This window comes from Strix aluco, chromosome 3 (assembly GCF_031877795.1).
Source record: "Strix aluco isolate bStrAlu1 chromosome 3, bStrAlu1.hap1, whole genome shotgun sequence".
Taxonomy (NCBI): domain Eukaryota; kingdom Metazoa; phylum Chordata; class Aves; order Strigiformes; family Strigidae; genus Strix; species Strix aluco.
The window spans coordinates 111346692-111353567 of record NC_133933.1 but is presented as its reverse complement, the minus strand read 5'-3'; the positions used below and the strand labels follow the sequence as shown (position 1 = coordinate 111353567).

The following is a 6876-nucleotide window of genomic DNA, read 5'->3' as shown; positions in this document are numbered from 1 at the left end:
CCTTGTCCTGTTGAGGAGAGTGAGAGAGCAACTGGGTGGGGGTCTTGCTGCCAGCCCAGGCTAACCTGCCACAGTGCCAGGAACAGTTTTTTAGGCAGAGAGATGACATTCAGAGTTTAGAGATTCTCAAAACGAGAGAATAAGGAAATCAAGTGTTAGCAAGAGGTACTGAGAAAAAAAGAAAAAAAAAAAATAAAATAAAAGAATCTGTGATGACTCAGAGAGACTTACAAAAACCAAAAAAGAGTGGAAGAAATTTCAGACATGCTTGTATTGCTACAAATGCAGTAAATTGATTCTCTGTTTTGGACAACACAATCTATTCTGACCACCTTTGTCATGTATGCTAACCATCTTCTGTGGTGTTTCTCAGATCCCTCTGACTTGAATCCTTACCCAAAGACATGCTCTGATTTTGACAAGACTGGTTTATGCATTTCTCCAGAAGATCCTGGAGTGATTCTTCCTCTAGTGAAATTCTGGTCACTCCTTTACCACTGTGAAGCTGAGTTCCATTTGCAGCTCTTGCCTGAGTGTTACTGAAGGATTTGACCCATAATTAACTGAATCACATATAATTGTGTTTATAAAACATAACATTTGCGACAACTACAACAGATATGCTTTCCCTGTAATTAATATGGAGAAATTAGGGATTATATTTGACCAATGAGTTAGGCTCCTCCTTTGGTCATCAATATGTTCAAAATGTTTATAAAATAAAGAAAATAAAAGGAAAACTCATGCATGGAAAGATGAGAAAGACTTTGGTTCAGAGGCTAATGGATGTTCAGATCAGCACTGAAGAATTTGGACTTCACAAGTCTGAAGGCTAAGGGGTGGTTAAACTGAAGCCACATTTTTCTAACTTTTCTAAACTGGAAGCCAGTAAATTGTTTTGTTTAAATTATTATCTTGTCAGGTTTGTTGCTGGCAACATTTTGAAAAATGGAAGTACAGGGAATGAAACTTTTTACTAAGCAGCTGACTGTAGAAGAATCCCTCATCCTTCCTAGGAAAGGTCCACCAGCAAACGGTCCTGGGACCTGAAGCTTCCAACTCATTTCATCCAGTCAGGCTTCCCAGGAATCTGTCAAAGGGTTTCATCAAAACCTGTTCTTACTTTGGTAAGAGTTTCTGGAATGGAAGGTGCTTCAGATTAAGCATGTTTATGAACCAACATTTTTCAACACACTTAATTAGTCAAAACTTTTTTAACAATTCCATGTTCAATACCTTGCACATAGTGCTCAGTATTTGGAAAGGATGAAGTACATATGTGAAGCCTTTCCATGTGAAGTCTTGCCTTTTGTCTGAAAACAAATACAGTGCAAGATATACCAGAAATGCTGATTACCAAAAAAACCTTTTGCTTTTTAAAGTAGAGAAGTCATCAGGGACCTTCACTGACAAATGGCTTTAGTGACTAAACAACTTGAACTACAGAAACATTTACTTAAAACTACACTATCTGGTCTACCATTAAATTCTTTACTAAAGGCAGTGTAAAATCCTTTAAAAATTCTTCAGCTACAAAGATGTAGAGGTTTATAAATAATAGCTGTTTTTTACAGTTCTTAATGCCATGGATGAAAACCTAAAAAATCCAGGTCTTTTTTTCCTTAGAATTAGTGATAGAAAAATCAGTTGCCATTAATCAAGCAGGTACCCCAATGTCATGTCCCGCTCAGACAAGGGAGACAAGTGACTCAGATTCGCAAATCCCCAATGGATTGGACAACAAGTCTCCAAGTCCAAACATTTATTAACTACCCACAATGTACTAATTGAACACACAATAGTTGGCTAAGTATATAGCAAGTTGTGGCAAGCAATATAATATGCCTTGCATTTCTTAATGGGAAAGGGAAAAGAGGGAGATAGAGGGAATGGGAAATACAGATCACCAGTCTGGGTTTCTGCGCTGATCCCACCAGAGAGGGTTCCAGGAGGCACAGGAGACATCCGTCTTTTTCGTTGGCATCCATCGTCTTCGCTTCACTGCAGTCTCCTAGGCCCTCCCCCCCCACGATTTATACCCACTTTCCTTGGGTCCGTCCCCTAGGTCGACCCACATGCCTACATATCCCATGTACAGGGAGGGGTAAGGTATTTCATGGGATGATGTAATTAGCATGATCATGTTAGCCCTCGTTAGCATATTGAGGGGTGTTAACTTTAATAGGCATTTTGTGGATAATGAAGCAAAGGTCATTCACCGGACAGACGGCCCTTGAAGTTTTGGCCAGGTGCACCAGAGCAGAGCCATCCTGTCCTCACAGGGCTCCCTCCTCCAGCCGCATCTTGTGTTATTCTGGCAGCCTTGTCAGCTTTGACCTCCACAGAATGCACCCTGTGACTCATAGTTTTGTCTTGTGAGTGTTTGAGGCATTTCTTCGATCAGCCTCAACTTTTGCTTTCTCAGGCTGTTTTTCTTAGTTTCTCGCAGGCCTGGTTTCTCATCTCTCACACCCAACCATGAAGATAACTTGGGATTAGATGAAATTTAAGTCCATTAGATATTTGTAGATGAGTTCAGAAGCCCACTAAAGTCAGAGAGTTTTGTAATTCAACAGAAAAATCTCTCAAGGGTTAATGATAAGCAAATGTTTCAATGTTTTATTGAACTGTGTCATTTTGTCAGTGCTTTATCAGATTGATGTTCCACTGATTTATCATACCCCTGTTATCTTCAGTGGATGAGGATGAAAGCTTGTGAGAGAAATCCATTTCACCACTAACTGCAGTTAGAACTGAAATCCTACTGCAATTTCACGTGTGACAACCATAATAGCTGATCATTGCTGACCCTTGAAATTTAGGCCTTTTTCCAGTCTTGTTCCATACCTGGTAAATTTTGGAGAGGATTGCCCACTGGAATAAACTTTTCTACCATACCAATAGCAGTGTCATAAAAAGAGCACTAGCTGAAGAATATTCCCAATATAATTTGGTACCTCATATATCTTTTGGTGGAGCATTTCGCGGTGTGAAAGTGGTTTATGAATCACTCCAAGGCATGGCCTTCTGGTCCTTTAAAATCACCTCTACATCAGACAACATTAAAGTAGAAGTAGATAATTAATCTTTAGAAATCCAAGAATTAACGAAGATAAAGTACTGCAGTGATTAGAGGCAGATATATATATATATATCTAAAAGCAGCAAGTACACTTTAGGTTGTCTATCTGTTTCACTTAGTCAGCAAACTGTAATCCTGCTGATATGATTTACTGGCTGAAATCCATTTGTATGGTGAGATCCACAGGTTGGATATTGCTTTTCTTCAGGGGAATCTGGATGGAGGGATGCATCTGTCTATATACGTCCATTCTCTTTTCGCAGGTTACATTCAGGCTCAGAAACTTGTCCTTGTTTCTCCATGGCTCTCTGGTAGTTCATCACTTAATCAGAATGTCAGTTTGCAACATCGTGCCTATAGGATTATTGACTTCCCCTCCCCAACCTGAGAAGTGCTAATGTCTCTGTCTAGACAATAAATATAAAGTGCTAACATTGCTCCCAATGTTTAAGGAAATTATTGACTTCTTCCTGGACAGGCCCAGCTTTTGGTAAACAAACTTTCGTTTATGTAAACATACAATCCATATAACAATATCTTGACAATCACACTTCGTGAAGTCATGTGTAAGGAAATATTGTATGCAGTTCATCGAATCATGTTTGAGAATGAACATAGCAGTGAAAAAACTCTTTTGGGAGTGATGATAGTCTTGGGGTAAGTGCCTGTAACTCTAGCTCTGAGGTATACTATGACCTTCAGGTTTTGTGTGATCCATAAACATAAAGGATTATAGTTAGAATATTATTTTCATGAGTACAGTAAGCCTGAACAATATAATTTCAGTCCCTTAATGTTGTTATGAACTAATTTCTTAAAGATCACTACCAGCAGTCCTAGGAGTACTAATATAGTCCCTTAGAAACATTTCAGAGTTTTTTACCAGTTTACCTGAAATAAGGTTAATTTATGAGTCCTTCTTTGGTATGTTCTATACTGTAATATCCTTTGCCTGAGCCTTCAGAATTTTGCTTGATATCTGCTCCCCCTGTTTTGAAATCTAGATTTCAGAAATATTAAAATTGTTAATTTAACATGAGCTTTTTAATTAAAAACTTCAGATTTCTGCAGGTTAATGTACCCTTAAGAAAACAGAAATATGAAACAAAAATGGTCTAACTAATAATTTTCTTGCAGGAATAGTTCTTCAAAAATATAAGTCAATGCATACCAAATTTGCCATTTGAGCCAGTGTGTTAAAAAGGGAAAAAAGAAAAATCAAAGACTTAAGACTAGAGTTTATTCATAATCATGAACTTCTAAACCAGGGGATACCGATACTTTTAGAAAGCCACCAACAAGCTGGCAGCTGCTGAGGGCAATGCTACCCCTTCCCTGAGAGGTGTCCTGGCTTGGTGTGCATCAGCCAGGCACCTGCAGTGGGTTCAGCCTCTTAACCTCGCACCTGGGGTCCTCCAGGCACAAGGAGATGAAGTTTCACAGCATAGGAGGCAGCAGTCCCAGCACACTGAACAAAGAACTGAGAACAAGAAAACAATCCCAATCCTGATACAGGTTTCATTTGTCAGGACTGACAGGTCACAGTGGGAAACCCGAACACCTGACGTCACTATCAAACCACAGAGACTGGGAGGGCTGCATAAGTTGAGTGGCTCTGAGCAGCAGGTTATTATTCACAAGAATAGTTGGGAACAGGCAGTCGCAGGCTTCATTTCTGTGTTTTATTCTGTGTGCCCATCCTGTGAGGGTAACACTCACAGAAAGTTCCTGACAATTAAAAAATGAATATTTCTAAAGTGTTATGTAAGTGCAAAAATTCACTGTGATTTCTACAAAGCTTTCAGTTTCTGAGCACTCAGAAACCTCAGAAGCTCCAGCTGTCTTCACCACGACCTCTTGAAAAGCTTTTCCAAACGCTGGCAACAACTGAGTGCCTTTCCAGAAGCTGCTGGGTACCGCTGCAGTGACACAAGAGTCTTAGAGAGGAGAGCAGGAGTAAGAGTGGTCCATCCTGACAAACACCGCAGAGCCATTATTCTTGCTTTAGCTGCATCCTCAAGCCAGTGAACTGCAGCTCTGGATGCCACTCATGGGCTAAGCATGGAAGCAGACAAAAGAAATTCATAAAAATAAACTCTCAGTCCTTTGTTTTACATAACAGGAAAACAGGAACCCATTGTCCTTCTTTATTACGTTTCCCTTAATTGCTATATTGTGTAACATGAAAATACGTCTCTGAAGTCTGTTTCAAACCCATGCAATTAAAAGTGTAATGCATTCATTTACAACACATTCTGTTAATATTCTCTTTTTTGGTGTAATACTTACATCAGAATGACTATCCAAATGAGAATAGCTGTTGCCAAATGCCATACACAACAAGCACAAGTTGGTCTCAGTAAAATATTTCTGAAGAGAAAAATATTAGAAATATATAAATAGTGATATATGTATACGAAAACTTGCACACACAGACTACAGATTTTCTAAATAACTTTGCAAAAAGAGTTTATTATTAAAGAATGGACAGAATTTAAGTAGACTTTGGTATTTGGTTAAAAAATACTTATTTCAAGAAAACTATAATTTTGAATACACTCAGCATTACATTTTATATGTGACATTCTTTCAAAAAATTGGGGATCTGATCATAAAACAATTCTTAAATAGTTTCTGAATTTTCTCTTCAGAGATTAAGATTAGCTATAATTTCTAAATATTTGCTGAAGAACACATGCATCAATTTAGTTATAACATTTTTATAATTTATCACTAATTTTACCTGAAAAAAAGCACATTGCTGGTTATATTGAAAGAAACACACACCACATACCCCTGCAATGAACAGACAAATGGTCACCTCTTTGAAAATCTTTTTATGTAAAATCCTTTGTCAGGAATCCATTCTGACCTAGATTGCTATACCATTAATTGCGCAACATTATTACTATCATACTGAGATAATATTTTTGAAAAGGCAGTTAGCTGAGGAGGAATTGCATGTAAAGAAATTAATTTAATTAAAAAGTCATTGTAGTCATTGCAAGGTTTTAGTGGGTCTTTTAGGAACAAGGTTGTCAACTAGTAAATAGAGTTTTGGTATTGCAAGAAGCAGGTCACTGGTTTTGTAATAACTTAATATTCAGGTATCAGGACTTACCCGAAATTTTCTAGAGTGGTCAACAGGTTATTTTAGCAGTAAATTCAAAAACTGTAAGGGGCAGGGAGAGGTCAGAAGGCTATTTTCTATAATAATGCTTCTTAATGTTTTATTTTGCTATAGCTTAATGCTGAGGCTGCAGCAGCATGGTTTAACTTTATGTGCTCTCAGTACGAAAACTGAGTAAGTATTATATAACTGAACTGTGGGCCAGTAAGAAACAAACAGGGACTGAAAGACCATGCAAGAACACAAAAAAATAACCTTCAGAAGACTCTGGATCCCCTAATATCGAGATCACGCTCCTCCTGATGAAGAACCTACGTGGATGATGACTTTGTTGCAAACTCCCGTGTGCTGGGTTCTCCTTGAGGAAGACGAACACCACTGACCTTAGGGTACAAAGGGATACCAGAACAGTGATCAAAAAACCACAGAAATAAAACTTAACTTCATTGTTAATGAGAATTCTTTGCTAGTAATTGGACAATTTGTGCTATGACTGTTAGTATACTTATAACAGAAATAATAACTAATTTGTTTAATTTTGATTAAATTACTAATAAATTTGTGGCCTATTTATGAGATGTGTTTCTTTGTCCTCATAATCTATATGAGATGCAGTGATCAAAGTTTTTACAGGTTTTACAACTTAGCAATTTTGGTAAAGAAA

The 6876-nt window shown here is 37.8% G+C and overlaps 1 long non-coding RNA gene across 1 annotated transcript; it reads right to left on the bottom strand.

Moving 5' to 3' along the window:
- Positions 1-4620: 4620 nt before the first annotated feature.
- On the bottom strand, positions 4621-6582 carry LOC141921869 (uncharacterized). Its single transcript, XR_012622807.1, has 3 exons — positions 6468-6582; positions 5372-5452; positions 4621-5137 (listed from the first exon to the last, which is right to left on the bottom strand). It is a non-coding gene; the product is annotated as an uncharacterized LOC141921869 (long non-coding RNA).
- Between the last annotated feature and the right edge of the window lie 294 nt (positions 6583-6876).